This window comes from Pongo abelii, chromosome 6 (assembly GCF_028885655.2).
Source record: "Pongo abelii isolate AG06213 chromosome 6, NHGRI_mPonAbe1-v2.0_pri, whole genome shotgun sequence".
Taxonomy (NCBI): domain Eukaryota; kingdom Metazoa; phylum Chordata; class Mammalia; order Primates; family Hominidae; genus Pongo; species Pongo abelii.
In genome coordinates, this window is record NC_071991.2 from 156,675,232 (window position 1) to 156,695,697 (window position 20,466).

Here is a 20,466-nt window from a genome sequence, read left to right on the forward strand (position 1 = left end):
TGTCAAGGCCAAGGAGAAGGTCGAAAGATAATCTCATAAGTTCAAGGCTATCACTTGGGCTTGCCAAAAGGAAGCAGGTACTTTGCTGCTGCCACTTGCAATGGTTTGTGGCTGGGCAGAGCCACCGCAGGGCAGGAAGGGCAGGTGCTGCGGGGGCCGCCAGCCCCTCTCTGCAGAGGTCCTTCTTGAGCAATCCAGGCTGCGGCTCCCGCATGCTAACCGCAGGGGAGCTGCTCATACCCAACTCCAGAAGTGAACAGCAACTAGCTCAGAAATTTAAAAACACTGAGGCCAATGGTGTGTTTACTGAAAATACCAAGCACGTCCTAGAACCTGGCCTTAGATACGAGTATTACTAACCCTGTTCCCACAGTGTGTAGACAGTGTGCTAAGACCTGAAGCAGCAGGTCCTCACTTCTGAGAGGAGAGAGTCAGCCCAGCCCCAGGGTTCTTGCCCCTGGAACTCAAGGTCCTTTAAAAAAACAGCCCCTCTCTTTTCACATGTTTTTCCTGTAAGGGGAATAGAACGAATTAAAATCTGTCAGAGAAATCATGCATGCTCAGCATTAATGGCAAAGCCATCTGACCTCAAACCCAGCGTTCTTTCCCCTAGAACACTGTCAGCAGCCGTGACCCATTTCTAATTAGCCACTAGCAAGGGCTCAATGCAGGAAGAGGGTTCCCACACGGCCAGCATGTGTTCTGTGTTCCACAGCATGTGTGTTTAGAAGTGAGTTCTCTGTTCTCTTGTTCAATTCTGGTCAGCGCAGACAGCCCTGGCACCCACTACAAAGCCTGCTGGGGCTAGGGCAGGCCTGAGTGTGAGGGAGAAAGCAGATCCTGCTGTTGGCTGCTGTGACGTTCTTTGCAGGAGTGGTGCTTCTGGATGGCGGGTGCAACAGCACGGCCTCAGAAAGAAGGAAGGATCTGAGGAGGGTTCTGAAGGTGTCTCCACAGCTGTGATTGAGGCCACTGTCCCCTTTCCAATTTCCTGAGACATTCCCATGGGGACCAGAGTGGAATGGCCGCTCCTCACCAATTATCTTTTGATCAGAGTTCAGACTAAACAGTCAGAAAATGGTGTTTCAAACCTACCAAAAGCATAGAAAACAATATAAGGAAGACACGCAGCTACTAACAAACAGCAGAAAGAGAACTGCAAGGGAATAAAATCTCAGTGGGTGCTGGCAGGCCCGTCTCTGGGCTGTGCAGCAGCACCATGGCCTTAGGCTTCACTGAGCCGTGTGAACCGTTCTGGTTCCTGTCCCTCACTGGGCAGCCTTAATCTGCAGGTACTCCTCACAGGGTTTCCATCTCCCCGCAGGCTCCTGGTTGTGCGGTGTGCGCTCCACCTGTCTCCAGTTTCACTACTGCCTAAGCGACTGTGCTCAGGGCTCATGGGGGCCTTTCTCCCTGCTCACTTTTCCTTCCTGAGTCTCAGTTCTTTCTCCTGTGTCCAGTTTCCCCTGAACTACCTTCTCCAGGAGCTCCAAGTGAGGGTTGCTGGCTGGGGACCCTGCCAGTCCCTGCTTTCTGGAACCTGCGTGCAGTCTGGCTGGGTATGCACTCCTGGGAACGAACGGCTGTAGGCCCCAGACAACAGTGCACTTGCAGCACTTCTCACGTGTGCGGAATCCATCTCTTGTCTCCAGAACTTTCCAGACCCACCACAATTGTCTGGCCAGATATTTCCTTTTATTCACTGTATTTAGGGTCCTCAGGTTTTCCGAATCTGAGGACTGGAGCCTCACAAAAACTCTGGAAAACCTCTACTAAGCCTGTGACTGGCCTCTGGCAGTCCTGGTCTCCGACCCTGTTGTTTTCTGTCCTTCTCTCTGCCTGCAACTGGGCTGGTTTCTTTGTATGGATCCTTCCTGGTCCAGAACCCTTTTTGCATTGTGTCTAATGTGCTGTTTAATGCACCCACTCCATTTTTCCCGCCACATAAGGGAAACTCATCTAACCCATACTTTTTAGGGTATCTTGTTTCTGGTTCACACTTTCACCCCCAGTTCCCCTTTTTAAAAAACATTTTAAATGCATTTATTTCCTTTTGGTGCCTGATGATTTCCTGAGCTGAAGATTGGGTGTAATTTTACTGTCTGTCATTGGCTGATTCTTGTTCATGGTGCTTTTTCCTTCTGTAGTTTGTCAACCTGGAATGTGAGCTGATGTTTGGAGTTTACCCATGGGAATTTTGTGAGGCCTGGTGGACATTTCCCTCCAGAAAGAACCTGTTTGCTCTGCCCGGTACCCCCCAGTGCTGCCCACTCAGCAACAGCTGATGCCAAAATCTCAGCTCAGGGCTTCTGTACCGAGGGTAAAAAGGAACTTGCCCTTTAGGAGGGCATATCCATGGTGAGATTCCTGGGAAGGACTTTAAAAATCTTCTTTGTGGAAAGCAAAGGCATATAAGGCAACTTTTCCTGCTGTGCCGGGGGCAGATTCCAAGCAGCCGCTCCTGCATCCAGGGCCACACGGAGGACTCCGCACACGCCCCAGGGCCCGGCGCCACCACCGCGGTCACTCTGGTTCTCAGCTGTTTTTTTTTTTTTTTAGATTTTCTTACTTTCTTGAAATCCCAGCTACACATTTTAAAGGATTATTGTTTTATTTAGCATTTTGGGATGATTTGTGGTGGGAGTTGTTTATCCCCAGTTTCTCATATAAGATTTGTGTTTCTTGCTGAATGTGTTTGGTATCCTTGGTTAATTTAATTCATTCTATCCAGGACATTCATGGATGCTTAATAGGATGCAGACACCATGTAAGGCATTGTGGGAAACACAGCAGTTATTAACAGAAGGGCCCCACAAGTCACTTGGCCTGTATTTTTCCACAGGAACTTTGTTTTGGGAATGGTCCCAGAAGACAATAAATGAGCTAGAAAGTGAAACGAATATGAATTAAAATTTGTGTTTGTCTTCACTAGAAGAATAGAAAGGTCTACATTTCAAATTATATTAGTTTGCTTAAAGCTGGTTTTGATTTTACACATCCCGTGCTTTCAATCATTTAAGAAGGCTTATTTGGTTTCTTGCAAAAATGCCTCCATTAAGGCCTTCGGGAAGCAAAGCAGACTGTGCGGTGAGTGCTGAAGTGCACACAGGTGGGAAGGTCCCGTCAGAACCTCGGCAGCATGGCCCGGCAGCGTGGCCCAGCAGCACACAAAACGGCACGCCCAGAGACTGGCTGACTGTGGCTTCACCACACAGGTCATTACTGGCAAGAAATCCTTCCCGTAGTCAGTTTTTAAAAACATGAGGCAACTCACAAGAAAACCACCAGGCTACTGTGTTGCAGGAGGTGGGTTGAGCAACTTCCAGGGTTTTTCTGGGTTGCACAGACATTCATTCAACCTCCTGTAATAAGCACCAATGTTTAGAACATGGTCATGAGGAACTGTGCACACTTTTCCATCTTCACTGTGAGGTTAAGTTTATCTTCATTAGAGGTGGCCAAGCCATCTCAGCAGTTTCAAGAACTGCAGAGAGGGTCTCTTCCTAGGAGGCCTCTGCCTCTGGACTCCAGAACCTTCCCTGGCTCAGCCTCTCATCTTGGCTTCCTTCCTCCTGGGTCCCCAGGCAGACCCTTGGCCTTGGACCCCTCAGAGAGTGCCTGTCTCCATTTGGGGCCTTCAGAGAGAATCTTGGCTCTGAGTGTCTCCCTGGCACTGACTTTTACACAGGCACCGCGTTCTGTTCTTCATGGTTCCTCAGTTGTGCCTGGAGCTCGGACCCACAGCCCCACCAGCCTCATCCCAAGGCCCAGGCCCCCTCCTTGTCCAGAACAGGAGTTCAATTCAGTGGTAATGAGTGAACCCATCCACATCAGAAAGACTGTTCACAGGAGAACAGGTGCAAAGAGTTTTCTCTTTAACTTTAGATCCAGAGGAGACTTCTGGTAAACTGGAATTCATAATATACAAAGTAGCCATGAAAAGTGCAGTCACACTGCACAGAGCACAGCCGGGAACCCTGCAGCACCTGCTGGATGAAGGCACGATGGTACTGGCAGGTAAGAAAACACACATCACTAGACTAGCAACAAAATCCAGAGTCCCATGTCTCTAAAGCTTGCAGAATGACACTTATGACTATAAAATTTTAAAGAGCAAGAAAATTAACAGTCAACTTATTTTCCAAATAAACTCAAAAAGTAAAATTAAAACTAGAAAAACAGTAAACATCTGAAAAAGAGAAAATGGTAACATTTCAAAACATTGTCAAAATTATGATCAGTGGCATAATTAGAGCCTTAAATACCTTCGTTAATAAGAAAATAAAGCATTCAACTAAAAAAGCCAGAAAAATGATAAAACAAGTCAAGGAAAGCAAGAAGAAGGAAATTATAATAATAAGAGCACAAAAATGAAAGACACAGAAAGTTACCTCCTTCTTGGAAGACAGGCCCATGAGGCCCTGGGCCTTGGTTTTGTAATTATTGATGTATATCCAAAATGCCCAGAACAGTGCTTGGCACACAGGAATACTCAGGAAATATTTATTAAGGAGAGTAAATTTTAAAAAATGGTCAGATTTACAATAACCCACTTTTTTGGTATAGCCTAATAGAGTAGATATATTTATGAAATATCAAAACAAGAAAAATAATGAGAAACATTATTTTACACATTTTAATTAAAGTGTGATGCACAACTCTGTGCTAACAAAGTCAAAACTTCAATGAAATGGTAACATTCTGGGGCTGTAAACATTTCCAGAACAGATTTAAGGAAAACCTAAAAACACCAATAAGTAGAAGAGCTATTTTTTAAAAGTCTGTGAAATATAAGTTGTAAAAATGTTAGTGAACCCAGGAGTTTTCACAGGTGAGTTCTTTTCATCTTCTAAGGTACACATTATTCCTAGGATATAAAAATTGTTCCAGAACATAGTAACAAATAAAGAAAAAGCACAACATCTTATTTTTAAAGCTAGCATAAATCTGATGTCAAAAGCAGACAATATACTGAAACAAATAGTAATAACTACAGACTAATTTCACTTATAAATACAAAAGGAAAAATCTCAAAATATCAAGGATAAAAGAAGATCAATTTAGGAGTATATTAAATACACACACCTCAATCAAGTAGATTTTCCCCAGGATGCAAAGATGACACATGCTTGCAATTAGTACAATATATTGCATCCGTATGTCCATGAAAAAAATGCTTATCCCAGTTGATATTTACTTGTCCTTGTTTATTTATTTATTTATTGGAGACAAGAGTCTTGCTCTGTCACCCAGGCTGGAGTGAAGTGGCCCCATCTTGGCTCACTGCAGCCTCTGCCTCCCGGGTTCAAGTGATTCTCATGCCTCAGCCTCCTGAGTAGCTGGGATTACAGGTGTGTGCCACCCCACCTGGCTAATTTTTGTAGAGACGGGGTTTCATCATGTTACCTAGGCTGGTCTTGAACTTCTGAGCTCAGGCAATCTGCCTGCCTTGGCCTCCCAAAATGCTAGGATTACAGGCGTGAGCCACCGTGCTCAGCCTATCCTTTTTTTTTTTTAAATTGAATAGAATTATAATTTCTTAGGTCTCATTAGAACAATTCTTTTCAGGCACAGGCAGTGCCACATGGAGTGGGAGAGCCCCAGGGCAGAACTCTATGCCTATTCTGGGCCGTGGAGCTGTCTGTCCATCTAAGGGAGACGTGGAACGTTTTTTTCTATAGGAAGAAAATGCACATAGGCATGAACGCACAGACAGACAACTGTGCACACAATTCTGGGGGCTGATGGAATCAGAGCCCTGACGACAAATTTCTCATTAACATTAGCGATGTCCACTCCTGCTTCTACCACAAAATGTTTTTCACATTTTAATCAATAAAATAAAACATGCAAAATGAAATTTTTTGCACATTAGAAAAGAAAAAAAACAAAACTGTTGCTTGTGGATCATGTAAGTCCATACTCAGAAAAATCAAGAGAAGTCAACAGAAATAATCAGTAAAACTATCAAGTAAATTTAATCAGGCCTCATTCAAAAGAGCTGCACAAAGTGTAAAATATATAGGAATAAACTGAGCAGAAAATGTTCTGGGCCTAAAGTGAGGAAACTGAAGCACTTTCCTAAGTAACAGAAGAGAAATCCAAATAAAAGGGAGACAGACCCATTTCTATATGAAAGACTCAGCTTGCTCAGGACGTCATTTCCTATGTTGAAACTTAACTTTTTGGTGATGGTATCAAGAGGTGGGGCCCTCTGGAAGGTGATCAGGTTGTGAGGGTGGAGCCCTCATGAACAGGGTTAGAGCCCCTTGTCCCTCCACCGTGTGGGAGCATCGTGAGAGGAAATGTGGCCTTACCAGACAAGGAATCGGCTGCACCTCGATCTGGGGCTTCGTAGCCTCCAAAGCTTAAAAATAAATTTCCATTTTTCATAAGTCACCCAGCCTATGGTATTTGGTTATTGCAATGTGGATAGACTAAGATAATATACTATTAAAAATTGTTCTTATGAGTAGAAATCTATAAGAACTTGTTTTTCTGGCTGGGAGCAGTGGCTTATGCCTGTAATCCCAAAGCTTTGGGAGGCTGAGGTGGGAGGATTGCTTGAGGCTAGGAGTTTGAGACCAGCCTGGTCAACACAGTGGGACTCTGTCACAATGAACAAACAAACAAACAAACAAACACCCAGATAAAAAAGAACTCGTTTTTCTTAAGCCAATAGAAAGAGACCAAAGAACATGTAGGAAAAACTGGGTACCCATTATGCTTGAGGTGCCATGAGACAGGTAACTTGGGATAGGAGTGTCTCTATGTCTATGAAAAGTGAACTCAATTAATACCTTATTTAGCTGATATTTAAATAGCTTGGCTTGGCTTTTGGAGTAAAGACAGGCTAAGAAACCTCTTGTTCTATGTTAGCCTTAGACTACCTGACTACATGTGGCCTTTGCAGATGCTTTTGAAAAGTTTAAGATCTCCCCATTACCACTGTTAAATAAGAATAAAAATGGAGGCTAGAACTGACCTTTGCCTGTAAGCCAATGGCCTACCCTGAGCCCAGCTCAAAATCTACAGATGTCCATTTACCCACTTAAACTGTAAACCAATTTTGAGCTTTATTTCTTTGTTGAAATACGTCAGCATATTGTAGCCAATTAGTGACCAAAGTAATTCACTCAACCTAACCAATGAGAATTAAGCTTATGAACTTCCTTTTTCATAGCATATAAACCTTGCTGTAACCAAGAGATAAGCTTCTTACCACTTTTGGCTTTGAAGTCTCCCTATTTGCAGTTTGTTTCTCACTCAATAAAACCTTCATATCATATTTTTGGTGTCAGGAGTGGGAACCAAAGAAGACCCCTTATGAGCCTTGAGGCCAGTGAGTAGCCCAGGGCCGACACCCACGGACCTGCCGCATCAGGGAGTAGCCCAGGGCTGGCACCCACGGACCTGCCACATCAGGGAGTAGCCCAGGGCCGGCACCACAGACCTACTGCATCAGTGAGTAGCCCAGGGCTGGCACCCACAGACCTGCTGCATCAGGGAGTAGCCCAGGGCCAGCACCCACGGACCCACGGCATCAGTGAGTAGCCCAGGGCTGGCACCACGGACCTACTGCATTTACTGCTTTCTCATGGGCCATGGAGGTCCAGGGTAAGTTTCTAGGATCCAATCGCCACACCCTTTGTGTTGGGCTTGCCCATTTTGTTGAGTAATCTTTGTTGAACCTTCTTGGTGGGTCACCCTGTTCTGTACAGAAGTGGAAGAAACAGCTGAACTGTTTTGGAACAGCTGTTCATGTCTGGGTGTTCATGTCTGGGTAATTTAAGGTAAAGATGGGTTCCACCTGGTCCAAAATCCTCCGTGGGCCAGGATCTTGTGCCTTTTTGGAAAAATGGGTAAACTTAAAAAAGGATAATTTGGAACTGCCATGGCCACTTTGGGGAACCTTTAACATTTACACATTAGAAAAGAAAAAAGCAAAACTGTTGCTTGTAGATCGTGTAAGTCCATAAGTAAGATAGATCAGCTTAGGGGTACCCTTGAAAACAGAGGATCTTCATCTTTTCAGAGACAGTGAAATGCATTCTTTGTTATGCAGAAGCTTCTAAAAGACAAAATGATTCTCCAAAAGAATCCTTACAGTGCACAAATAAAAAATCTTTAGTAAAAAACTCTTTAGCCATTTGAGCAAATTATTTTATCTGCCAGAAACACAATTTGGATCCAGCTATTCTTTTATAAACTAGCAAGTTTTGTATTATTGTACCAGACACATGACTAAAATCTCTAAATGGAAGCTATAAGATCTCTGTGTCTGTCTCTATGTTTATGACATGTGTATTTTTTTTAACCTCTGGATGGCATTTCCAAAATTCATTTATAAAAGAGCTCTATTTAATTGGTTCAAAGAAAAATAAGCACTTCTATAAGTAATTCTAAAACTCTCAGAAAAACAGGAATTTACTCAAATGCTTTTTAAGTTCATGTGACATGGATAATCTTTGGTAAGTAAGAAAATTGTTGGTTTAGTTTTTTAAAAAAAGAAAAGGATATACCTTCAGAGTTGTCAATATTAGTTATAATACAGATATACAACTTTTATTACTAGTTAAATTATCTCCACTTTACAAAATTTCCAGGCAAGAAAGATGAAAAACAAATGAATTAAACTGATGAAAATCTAAATAAGATAAAATATTAAAACATTAATTGCTCAACATAAGCTTATCTACTTTTAGACAGAGAAACTGAAGATATTTGGGTCTGTTAGTAAATATGTCCTGTACCACATAGAAAAACTGTATTCATGGATTTGCCAATCTTCAAAATGCTGGTGTGACAGATGGTTAATCAATACATATAGAAAGTTGGTGACAGTGAGAGAGAGAGAGAATCTTGTGTGGTCAACTGGCTAAAATTGAATTACAAGAGTTTTTAAAAACGGGCATTAATGACAAAAATACACAGATGCAAAGCTAGGATTTAGTCTTCTCTGTTAAAAGAACAAAGTTATCTTAGCGTACTGATCTACTCTAAATTAAGTCCTTTGTGTCACCTCCTGCCCCAACTCCTATCACCCCACCTCATGGCCCAGTATGTACTAATCCTCAGGTCATCTCTGTTCAGGGGTCTTGCTTTCTGTGTCTGGCCACTTAGCCCTTGCGCTGTTCCCTCCACCCCGCAGGAGCCAGTTGCAGTTTTAACTTTGCCCTGTTTCTACCCCTAGCCCAAATAAAGCCTGTGAACTACTAAACAGAGGTGACCTGAGGAGGCCAAGGGTTAGTGCCCACTCTGTCCCAGGGGGCTACTGTAGTTAAGGAAGATGCCACACACAAGAAGATGCTTGTGCACTCATGACCCCATCTCTCAGTCTTGTCTTTCCCAAACCATCTGTCAGCATTCCCCACTGCTGTGTGCACCCAGAAATGTACACAGGTAAGCTGTCAGACGGGCACTCTGAGTAATGGGAAGCTCAGAGTTGGGCACATCAAACCCAGCAGACCCAGAGCTTGGGGGCCTCACAGGAGAGGAAGTCAGATGGGAACATCAGTATGTGATACCAGGTGGAGAATTCAGAATCAGGAAGGAGTAGCTGCTGCTGCTGCTGCTGTGAGAGCCAGGAAGAGATGACTTCTAGTGTTTGTCCACATATGTTTTGAGTAATCTGCCTATGAAACAAAGGTTGTGTGTTTTATCAAAATAATTTGACTACTTAATCTTCTCTATCAAAAAATGTAATGCTTTTCTTTAATACAATGATGTAATTCTGTATTTGCCTTTGAAATCTTTGTCACTTTTGTTAAATGGATAATGTCTTAGTTCATTTTCTGTTGCTGTACCTGAATACCTGGGAGTGGGTAATTTATAAAGAAAAAAATGTGTTTTTTATAATTCTGGGGGCTGGAAAAGTCCAAGGTCAAAGAGCTGCATCTGGTGTAGGCCTTCTCACTGTGTCTTCATAAGGCAGAGGCCATCATACGGTAAGAGGGCAGGCCAGCTCGTCTTTCTTCCTCTCCTTATGAAGACACTAGTCCCGTCACGGACATCCCAGCTTAATGACCTTATCTAATCCTGATTACCTCCCAAAGGGCCCATCTCCAAATGCCATCAACGCATGCATATGGGGGTTACGTTTCCAACACATGACATTTGAGGGACGCATTTAAGCCATAGCAGGTAACTATCTGTGATCCTAATCAAGTGTTTTAAATCTTTTGATATTTTTTACAGACTTTCCAAAATCAAATTCTAAATGAGGTCTTTTTGGTCTCAAGCAAACTTTTGGATTTTCTAGAGGTCCTCTGGTAAATTTAAAAAAAAAAACCTCTCTCCTTATAAAAAGAGAGATGTTAAACTAATCAGGCTTATTTGCATGGGAAGAATTTTCAAAGGTACAACTATTCAGGTTTATTTTACATGTTAAATTACATGAGAAGCATTGTCAAATAAAGGTGATGATTAACCTTCTTTATGTTATATTTGTATGGATATGTGATTAATATAAGTGTTCCAAAAATTGTATAAAATTAATGGAAATCTGATATGTCCTAGCATAATATTGTTAGTCATAATTTTAGTTACTATCTTAAAATGTTAACAATAAATTTTCATTAAATTTTTTATCTTTTAAAATTATTTTATTTATGTATGTATTTATTTATTTTTTGAGACAGAGTCTCGCTCTGTTGCCCAGGCTGGAGTGCAGTGGCATGATCTCGGCTCATTGCAACCTCTGCCTCCCAGGTTCAAGCAATTCTCCTGCCTCAGCCTCCTGAGTAGCTGAGATTACAGGTGTGTGCCACCACACTCAGCTAATTTTTGTATTTTTAGTAGAGATGGGGTTTTACCATTTGGTCAGGCTGGTCTTGAACTCCTGATTTTGTGATCTGCCTGCCTCGGCCTCCCAAAGTGCTGGGATTACAGGTGTGAGCCACTGCACCCGGCCTATTTATTTGTTTGTTTTTTTTTTTTAGATGGGGTCTCCCTATGTTGTCCAGGCTGAACTTGAACTCCTAGGCTCAAGTGATCTGCCCACTTCGGCCTCCCAAAGTGCTAGGATTACAGGCTTGAGCCACTGCACCTGGCCACTCATCAAATTTTTAACCATGACCATTTTAAGTCTTTTGTCATACATAGATCTTGTTTTTATTCTGTTTTCTTGAAAACTTTTGCAAGCAGCTATAATACAAAATGGAAAGAATTCATGGAAAAGACTAACAAACAGAGCTCTCTGGTAACTTTAAGATCATACCATTGAACTGGGTAAGAATTTCCAAAACTCTAATGTCCAATTGATGGATTCATAAAACTGCTAACCCAAGATCAAGCAGAAAAAGAATTAATTACATAAGACTGAATGAACTGACGAGGATGATTATCATTTTTATGACTTTTTTGAAATTTTGCTGGTTCTTTAATGTTTTGTTTTCCAGATTTAAAGAACCTCTTTTGGCTTTTTTCTTACGCATCTATAACAAAGTAATTTGGTTAAGTATACTTTTGTAAATAAAAATGAAGCATTCATCCTTTTTCTCTCTACCTGAACCCTCCAGAATTCAGAAACTCTTACTGCGTATTCTTATTTTCATGGCAATACAGGTATTTACATAAATTCACTAAGAATCTGTTTTCATTACAGAAAACAATTGTGCAAGTCCATGGCTTGGTTGCTTAGCCTGGAGCAGCTTTTAAAAGTTTAATCTGAGATTCCTTATTACCAGACAGTTTCAATGAGTAGAGATTGACATTATGGAGCTAATAACCCCTTTGGTTATCACCAAAACTTTGACTGGAATGTCATATTTGAGAATGTGCAATGAACCACTATCCTTGATGCAGTTACATAAATGATCAGTCCAAGTTTAATGAGACTAGACTGACTTTGCAAACAGATTAGTCTTAGTATGATTATCTTTGGTAGGAATTGGGGTGACTGAAGAGACAAAAGTTGTGTTCTAGTAGAAAACTACAGTGTACCTGTTATCAGATTCTAGCCCTGTTCAATGTCTCTGAGGTACTACAGTGTGCCTGTTATCAGATTCTAGCCCTGTTCAATGTCTTTGAGGTACTACAGTGTGCCTGTTATCAGATTCTAGCCCTGTTCAATGTCTCTGAGGTACTACAGTGTGCCTGTTATCAGATTCTAGCCCTGTTCAATGTCTTTGAGGTACTACAGTGTGCCTGTTATCACATTCTAGCCCTGTTCAATGTCTTTGAGGTTTGCTGTGTACCTTTAACCTGGACTGGAACTTGAGTTTTTCCTTTTTCCTCCAATGTCTGGCTATGACTTTCAAAATGAACATTTCCAATTTTTCCCACTCTTCTGACCTGGAATCACCAGAAATAAAACTGTCCTTTCCCTCACTCCCTGAAGGTCGAAACTCGAAAATTTGATATAAACTTCAGAGAAATCACTGCTACAGTTCATGCATGGACAACATTCATGCCTGTTGCTGTGTGGGCCACTTAGAGAGTGCATTGGAACACCTGGTGATATTGCCTGGGACATTCAAACTGCAAATCAGGAAAATCGTTCACATTGAAATTTCCCCCCCTCATTTTACCATCTAAAGATAATTCCAGCTCAAATCTACAAATCTCAACGGCCTTCCCTCTGAACTGAGAGACTGAGTTTATAATTTGTTCCAACTAGTAACCTTTTTTTGTTTGTTTCCATAGAAATATCTCTTAACAAATACCTGATTGCTCACACCATGTAGAAGCCTAATTTAGGAGGAAGCTCTCCTGTAGCACTGCTTCCTGAAATGAGACATCCCCATGTTTATCTTGTCTTAGGTAATCATGACATGGTTCAACACTGTAAGGCACTAATGCAATATTCAAAAGCTTATTTCCACCAGATCTAAGAAGTTTTCTGTGATCTGCTTCCAAAAGAAGGCAACGTGCCCCATACATTAGAACTTGGAGACTTAGTTTATTGGAAAAGATGCCAACGAAAGTCTGCATTTGAGTCTTGTTGGAAGAGGTCTTTTTTACTGCAAAATATTTACAGTTATAGAAAAGATCTATCCACTGTTGAGCCAGATTTGCATTAGGCAACCACACAGCCTTGGGCTGTTCATGGCTGAGGAGGAGCACGTTGTTGCATCACGTTGTGCCTACATAAGTAACTCAGGAAAAATGGAAACCCAATTACACGTTATCCAGGAAAATTCAGGTGGGCTTGGAAACGTACAATCTGAATCAGACTGTGACCCATTTTATCTTTTGAGCAGGTTAAATCTGGGCACGTGGCATTTTTGGATGCTAGGTGTTATCCTCCTGAAAGTAACATCCACCACCTCTCTCGGATGTTGTATCCACTCCAGTGCCCACTAACTCAGCGAATGGTCTCTGTGAGAACCAAGCAACAACCTGGAGGGCTCACTGAGATCCCACTTTGAAGCCTTCAGTGTCCATGGAGGAAGGACAGGTGGTGAAAGGAACGCTGAATGGCCGCACTCTCAGCTCCACTCAGCGAAAGACCACAAGGGAAGAATTGTCAAATAAACACAGAAATGCAGGTGGGGACTGACCTTCACTCCAACCATGGCCCCACCCACTCAGTGAGATTCCAAAATTGACCACATAGTTGGAAGTAAAGCACTCCTCAGCAAATGTAAAAGAACAGAAATTATAACAAACTGTCTCTCAGACGACAGTGCAATCAAACTAGAACTCAGGATTAAGAAACTCACTCAAAACCATTCAACTACACGGAAACTGAACAACCTGCTCCTGAATGACTACTGGGTACATAACAAAATGAAGGCAGAAATAAAGATGTTCTTTGAAACCAATGAGAACAAAGACACAACATACCATGAATGTCTGGGACACATTCAAAGCAGTGTGGAGAGGGAAATTCATAGCACTAAATGCCCAAAAGAGAAAGCAGGAAAGATCCAAAATTCACACCCTAACATCACAATTAAAAGAACTAGAGAAGCAAGAGCAAACACATTCAAAAGCTAGCATAAGGCAAGAAATAACTAAGATCAGAGCAGAACTGAAGGAAATAGAGACATAAAAAACCCTTCAAAAAATCAATGAATCCAGGAGCTGGTTTTTTGAAAAGATCAACAAAATTGATAGACCACTAGCAAGACTAATAAAGAAGAAAAGAGAGTAGAATCAAATAGATGCAATAAAAAATGACAAAGGGGATATCACCACCGATCCCACAGAAATACAAACTACCATCAGAGAATACTATAAACACCTCTACGCAAATAAACTAGAAAATCTAGAAGAAATGGACAAATTCCTCGACACATACACTCTCCCAAGACTAAACCAGGAAGAAGTTGAATCTCTGAATAGGCCAATAACAGGCTCTGAAATTGAGGCAATAATTAATAGCTTACCAACCAAAAAAAGTCCAGGACCAGATGGATTCACAGCTGAATTCTACCAGAGGTACAAGGAGGAACTGGTACCATTCCTTCTGAAACTATTCCAATCAGTAGAAAAAGGGAATCCTCCCTAACTCATTTTATGAGGCCAGCATCATCCTGATACCAAAGCCTGGCAGGGACACAACAAAAAAACAGAATTTTAGACCAATATCCTTGATGAACATTGATACAAAAATCCTCAATAAAATACTGGCAAACTGAATCCAGCAGCACATCAAAAAGCTTATCCACCATGATCAAGTGGGCTTCATCCCTGGGATGCAAGGCTGGTTCAACATACGAAAATCAATAAACGTAATCCAGCATATAAACAGAACCAAAGACAAAAACCACATGATTATCTCAATAGATGCAGAAAAGGCCTTTGACAAAATTCAACAACCCTTCATGTTAAAAACTCTCAATAAATTAGGTATTGATGGGACATATCTCAAAATAATAAGAGCTATCTATGACTAACCCACAGCCAATATCATACTGAATGGACAAAAACTGGAGGCATTCCCTTTGAAAACTGGCACAAGACAGGGATGCCCTCTCTCACCACTCCTGTTCAACATAGTGTTGGAAGTTCTGGCCAGGGCAATCAGGTAGGAGAAGGAAATAAAGGGCATTCAATTAGGAAAAGAGGAAGTCAAATTGTCCCTGTTTGCAGATGACATGTTGTATATCTAGAAAACCCCATCGTCGCAGCCCAAAATCTCCTTAAGCTGATAAGCAACTTCAGCAAAGTCTCAGGATACAAAATCAATGTGCAAAAATCACAAGCATTCTTATACACTGATAACAGACAAACAGAGAGCCAAATCATGAGTGAACTCCCATTCACAATTGCTTCAAAGAGAATAAAATACCTAGGAATCCAACTTACAATGGATGTGAAGGACCTCTTCAAGGAGAACTACAAACCACTGCTCAATGAAATAAAAGAGGATACAAACAAATGAAAGAACATTCCATGCTCATGGGTAGGAAGAATCAATATCATGAAAATGGCCATACTGCCCAAGGTAAATTAGATTCAATGCCATCTCCATCAAGCTACCAATGACTTTCTTCATAGAATTGGAAAAAACTACTTTAAAGTTCATACGGAACCAAAAAAGAGCCCACATTGCCAAGTCAATCCTAAGCCAAAAGAACAAAGCTGGAGGCATCACGCTACCTGACTTCAAACGCTGGCTACAGTAACCAAAACAGCATGGTACTGGTACCAAAACAGAGATATAGACCAATGGAACAGAACAGAGCCCTCAGAAATAATGCTGCATATCTACAACTATCTGATCTTTGACAAACCTGACAAAAACAAGCAATGGGGAAAGGATTCCTTATTTAATAAATGATGCTGGGAAAACTGGCTAGCCATATGCAGAAAGCTGAAACTGGATCCCTTCCTTACACCTTATACAAAAATCAATTCAAGATGGATTAAAGACTTAAATGTTAGACCTAAAACCATAAAAACCCTAGAAGAAAACCTAGGCAATACCATTCAGGACATAGGCATGGGCAAGGACTTCATGTCTAAAACACCAAAAGCAACGGCAACAAAGCCAAAATTGACAAATGGGACCTAATTAAACTAAAGAGCTTCTGCACAGCAAAAGAAATCAACATCAGAGTGAAAAAGCAACCTACAAAATGGGAGAAAATTTTCGCAACCTACTCATCTGACAAAGGGCTAACATCCAGAATCTACAATGAACTCCAACAAATTTACAAGAAAAAAACAACCCCATCAAAAAGTGGGCAAAGGATATGAACAGATACTTCTCAAAAGAAGACATTTATGCAGCCAAAAGACACATGAGAAAATGCTCATCATCATTGGCCATCAGAGAAATGCAAATCAAAACCACCATGAGATACCATCTCACACCAGTTAGAATGGCAATCATTAAAAAGTCAGGAAACAACAGGTGCTGGAGAGGATGTGGAGAAATAGGAACACTTTTAAACTGTTGGTGGGACTGTAAACTAGTTCAACCCTTGTGGAAGTTGGTGTGGTGATTCCTCAGGGATCTAGAACTAGAAATACCATTTGACCCAGCCATCCCATTACTGGGTATATACCCAAAGGATTATAAATCATGCTGCTATGAAGACACATGCACACGTATGTTTATTGCGGCATTATTCACAATAGCAAAGACTTGGAACCAATCCAAATGTCCAACAATGATAGACTGGATTAAGAAAATGTGGCACATATACACCATGGAATACTATGCAGCCATAAAAAATGATGAGTTCATCTCCTTTGTAGGGACATGGATGAAGCTGGAAACCATCATTCTCAGCAAACTATCGCAAGGACAAAAAACCCAACACCGCATGTTCTCACTCATAGGTGGGAATTGAACAATGAGAACACATGGACACAGGAAGGGGAACATCACACACCAGGGACTGTTGTGGGGCGGGGGGAGGGGGGAGGGATAGCATTAGGAGATATACCAAATGCTAAGTGACGAGTTAATGGGTGCAGCACACCAACATGGCACATGTATACATATGTAACAAACCTGCACATTGTGCACATGTACCCTAAAACTTAAAGTATAATAAAAAAAAAGAATGTTTCTATGAGAGAGCAACATTCTGAATTCATCTTAATTACCTGTTCACCCATTTCCTTTGGGTTTCTAAGGCAGTAGAATAGGCTGTGCTGAAAACAGACAGACAGACAGATAGACCTGCAGACAGATAGGCAGATAGGCAGAAAGCCAGACAGACGTGCAGACAGACAGGCAGACAGACAGACAGATAGACCTGCTCCCAGATGGACAGAGAGGCAGCTATCATGAAGGGTGGCTCAAGACCATTCCCAGTGTATCAATGGGTCACCGAATGTGTGATGAACAATGATTAGATCCTTCCTAATTACATGCAAATAAGGCTAACCATCATCCTCATGTAATTACACATGGTGTTATATCATATTTGTTTCAGCTGTGATTGGCTTCAAGAATAGAACAGAAGGGCAAGAGCTTCAGTGTTCTAATACTGGATCTTGGTGGCCACACCCCCAAGTCTTCCTGAACCACCTATCCCTGCCTGTTCCTGGTCCCACCGGTCCTACCTGCCCCTGTCCTGACTCCACCTGCCTGTCACACACACTAATTCCATTGTCCACCCCGGAGCAGCCTTCACACTCACTCAGCAAGGATCCCAAGCCCACCCCACTGCTCTGCAGAGCCCCTTCCCTTCATCTTTGTCTGGGTGAGGGAGTCTCCCCCATCTTCATCTGGAACCTTGTGGCCATGATGGAGAAAGTGCTTCTGTTCCAGTCCCATTTGCGAGGAATCTCAATTGGCGCCCAGCCCACTTTGTTCCCTAAAGCAGTGACCTCAGGTAGCTCCCCTTCTGGGAGCAGTTTCCTCATCCCTAAATGAGTGTGTTGGTCAAGGAGGTGTCTAAGTCCCTTCCAGCTCCACCTTTCCATAAATATCTGCCCTGAAGTGACGATAGCAGAGTCCTTCACACAGCACGCGCGTTCAACAGCTTTCCAGGCAGCAAGCCACAGGAGCCAAAGCCTGGGCGGCCAGTACCCACTAGCCGGGCCAGGCCTGTTTCTCACCTGCTGTCCTGGGCAATCATGCACAGCCCCGTTCTCTTGAGAGAGGCCAGGTCTGGTGGACACGTTTACTGTCACTCCATTCATAACCCATCCAGGAGGTATGCAGTTTGGTGGGTGACAAGCAACATTTGGAAGAGAACCTGTGGTTTTGTGAGGTGTCTGCACTGCATCACAGTGTGAACTGTGTCCCTAACTGCAGGTCTCAGGCAAACTTGAAGCAAGCCTTGGGCTAGGCCAGGGGGCTCCTGACTCTATGGCTGGCCGTGCTGGAGCCTGCGTCTGCTGCAGGCAGTGTCTGGGCTGGTGCATGTGAACATTCTCAGGAAACCCTCAGATAGAAGCCTTCTTTACCCCTTAGCAGATGTGCCCTTGCTGGATGGGCTCTGACAAAGTCTCAGCTTCCCAGCCCACTTCAGCCCCCATCACACACATCTCCATCTGGGAAACTGCTTCTTCCAGACCTTTTGTGTAATGATGAACGTCTTAACCAATGCCACTTTGCACAGGGTGCTCTGGGGTGCAGAAGGCAAAGCCGCATTAGTACTCAGACAGCTTCTGTCCGGTCCTCAGTAAACAAGACCAATACGTACCAGGCCAGAGGGGCAAGGGCCATGCCTCTGAGTTCTGCAGGCAGGCAGTGGACTCTTGGCAGGACCGCATGAGGCGTGGGTGGGAGGAGGAGAGTGCTCGGGGCAGGAACCCTGGGAGCACTTAGTGGGTGAAGGGAAATAGCGAGTGATGGGGCAGGCGGCTGGGCACGCTGGAAGGCAGTGCTGCCAGGTGGGACAGGAACAGCATGAGGCAGGAGACAGGACGTGGGGGCCCCTGGGGCAGCATTTCATGCTGAGTGACAGCACCCTCCCTTGGCCTCTCCCTCCCAGAGTGGCACAATGTGTCCCCTGTTCCCTTTGCCAGGCTTCCGGCTCCTGCAGAGAGGGCGCCGGGCACAGGATTCAGGGCACTATGCCTGTGCAATGGCAGGCAAGGTCAGTGCCTGGTCAGTGTCTGCAGGGGCCCTGGCGGTGTGGCCTCATGCTGCAGAAAGTGCGGGGTTTGTCTGCACCTCTTATGGGTCCCTGGAGCATGTGGGCCTGTTGGGGGGCCTCTGCCTGGTGCTGGTGCGGAGTGGGGTACAGGGAGGATTTCTGGGCATGGACTCCACCCCTCACCAGAGGCCACCAGTTGCCAGTCTCAGAGGTAGGAGGTGCCAGTTCTTGCCTTAGAAGTCGAAGGCTGGAGCTTCCTTTTGCTTCTCAAATGTTTTAGACACCGTCAGAAACCACAACCTATTTTTGTGGGGAATGTTCTCCAAGATGCCACTGCAATATTTTCCAAGGGCATCATGGCCCATGGAAGCTTCTTCCGAAGATGGAGGTGCTGTTTCAAGATTCAGGATGAGAACACTGCACTGTGTAAAAGCATTAGCAAGTTGAATTTTTCTTCTTTCAAGTTACTGGCAAAATATCCTTTGAGGACATTTACTTTGAGGATATATCCTGTGGCAAATATCCTGGTGTGAAGCATCAGATTCTACAAGTCACTCCACTTAGGAGACTGTCAGGACCATCATCATGATGGTGCAGCGTTTTGCAATTTACAAAACGAATTCGTGCAGTTCTGGCAACAATCCTGTGAAGGCACCAAATTGAGTCTCACTGCTCCGTTCTCATGACACGGATGAGGCGGGTGGAGGGTTTTGTTTTGTTTTTTGAGACAGAGCCTTGCTCTGTCACCCAGGCTGGAGTGCAGTGGTGAGATCTCAGTTTACTGCAACCTCTGCCTCCTGGGTTCAAGTGATTCTTTTGCCTCAGCCTCCTGAGTAGCTGGAACTACAGGCACGTGTCACCGTGCCCGGCTAATTTTTGTATTTTTAGTAGAGATGGGGTTTCACCATGTTGGTCAGGCTGGTCTCGAACTCCTGACCTCAGGTGATCCGCCCGCCTTGGCCTCCAAAGTGCTGGGATTACAGGCATGAGCCACCGCACCCAGCCTCATGGTGAGTTTAAGGACACAGCTGTCACGCTGAAGCTGACACCAGGATCGAATCCCATGACACCGTCTCACTGGAGGAAGCCTCCCACTGCGAGAATCCAGAGTTGCTCTTTTGTTTCAGTTTTTTTTTTTTCGTTAGGAGTAACTGGTGATTCCATCTGAAAAGGCCACTTGCTGCAGGATTCCAACGCATGACATTCTGGAAAGGCAGAACTATGGAGCCAGGGCAAAGATCGGCAGTTGCCAGGGGCTGGGGAAGGAGGGACGAAGAGGCGGAGCACAGGGGGGTTTCAGGTCAGCGAGGACGATCCGCATGCTGCTGTGATGGCGGGTCCTTGTCATTAGGCATTTGTCCAAACCCACAGAATGCAAAGCACCAGGAGTGAACCCTAAGTAAACCAGGGACTTCAGGTAACAACAAGGGGTCAATATTATACCAAAGCCATCAGTTGTAACAAATGCACAACATTAACAAAACATGTTAATGAGAGGCACTGGGCAGTGTGG

General features: G+C 43.4%; 1 protein-coding gene across 2 annotated transcripts in view; it reads right to left on the reverse strand.

Annotated features, from left to right (window-relative positions):
• The window catches only part of VIPR2 (vasoactive intestinal peptide receptor 2), a 115,050-nt gene that overhangs the window by 37,156 nt on the left and 57,428 nt on the right, over positions 1 to 20,466 (reverse strand). The window lies entirely within an intron of this gene.